The sequence below is a fragment of the Propithecus coquereli genome, unplaced genomic scaffold (assembly GCF_000956105.1).
Source record: "Propithecus coquereli isolate 6110/MARCELLA unplaced genomic scaffold, Pcoq_1.0 Scaffold178, whole genome shotgun sequence".
Classification (NCBI taxonomy): Eukaryota; Metazoa; Chordata; class Mammalia; order Primates; family Indriidae; genus Propithecus; species Propithecus coquereli.
In genome coordinates, this window is record NW_012142523.1 from 1,020,773 (window position 1) to 1,022,090 (window position 1,318).

The following is a 1,318-nucleotide window of genomic DNA, read 5'->3' on the forward strand; positions in this document are numbered from 1 at the left end:
GGGGAAAGTTTTAAAGATTTTTTTGCTGATCTGATATCTTTTCAGTTGTTAATATTTCTTGTGTGCTTGAAAAATCATGTAAATTCTCAGTTTAATAGTGTAAGCTTTTCTTGCCCCTCTTTATATTAACTCAAGTTTTTAATCATGTTTTTCAAATCTAGAGTAATCTCTAGTAACTTAAATCTATAGAAATCAGTGTTCAGCGAAGAAAACGAGACTACTCCAGGTATTTTAAGCAGAATGAGGTTCAATATAGGGTATTGGGTGCTTCCAAAGTCATCGTGAGGCTGCAGGAGTGGACCCTAGCCTGGGCCTGGAACACACACTGAAACTGCGTTTACAAATAACATCGCTGCGGTAACAATCGCGAGATCTGGATGCAGGCACTACCTTGCTGCTTCTACTACTCAACATTCACAAAACTAGGCACTGGACATTGGTACAGAAAAGCTCGATGGTTCCCCCATTGGACTTGGAAGCAGTAACAGCCTAAGGAAAAGGACAATGGTCTCGGCTCTCATCTGCCTTTCAGATCTTGCACAATGGCACTAAGTGGTGGAGTCGGATTCCCATCTAAAATCCTCATTGCAGGGGAATCTGGGCGATAGCTTTAGTTTTCCGTTCTCCGCAATACAGGGACGCACACTAGGCTGTGGGGATGGATGCTGAGTGCATCCGTTTGCGTTATTCTCTGCAATGTTCTTCATGAGGGGTTTGAAGAGCATGTGGTTGTTTTATTGATACATAATATTTGACATGTTTATGGGGTACATGTGATATTTCGTTACATGCATAGGATGCGTAATGATGAAGCCAGGGTATTTGGAGAATCCATCACCTTGAATATTTATCTTTTCTATGTGTTGGGAATGTTCTGTACAATACTCTTAATTATTTTTCATCTACTTGATCAAGTTCTCAGAAGTGTGCTTTTAAATCTCATATTATTATTGTGGACTTGTCAATTTTTCCCTTTACATCTGTAAGTTCCTGCTTTATATAATTCAAAACACTTTTCTAGGAGCACACAAATTCATAAATGTTTTATGTCTTTTTGATAGATTGTAACTTTCATCAGTGCCAAATGTTCCTTTTTTTTTTCTATATATGTTTTTCTGCTTTAATTCCGTTTTTCTGATATTAATATCGGTACACTGCTTTCTTTTGGTCGGTATTTACTTGATTTAATTTTTCTATCTTTTTATTTCCCACCTTTTTGTGTAATCGTGCTTTTCACTGTGTCTCTTGTCAATGACATATAGCTAGACTTTAGAAATATAATCAGAGGCCGGGTGCGGTGGCTCACACCTGTAATCCT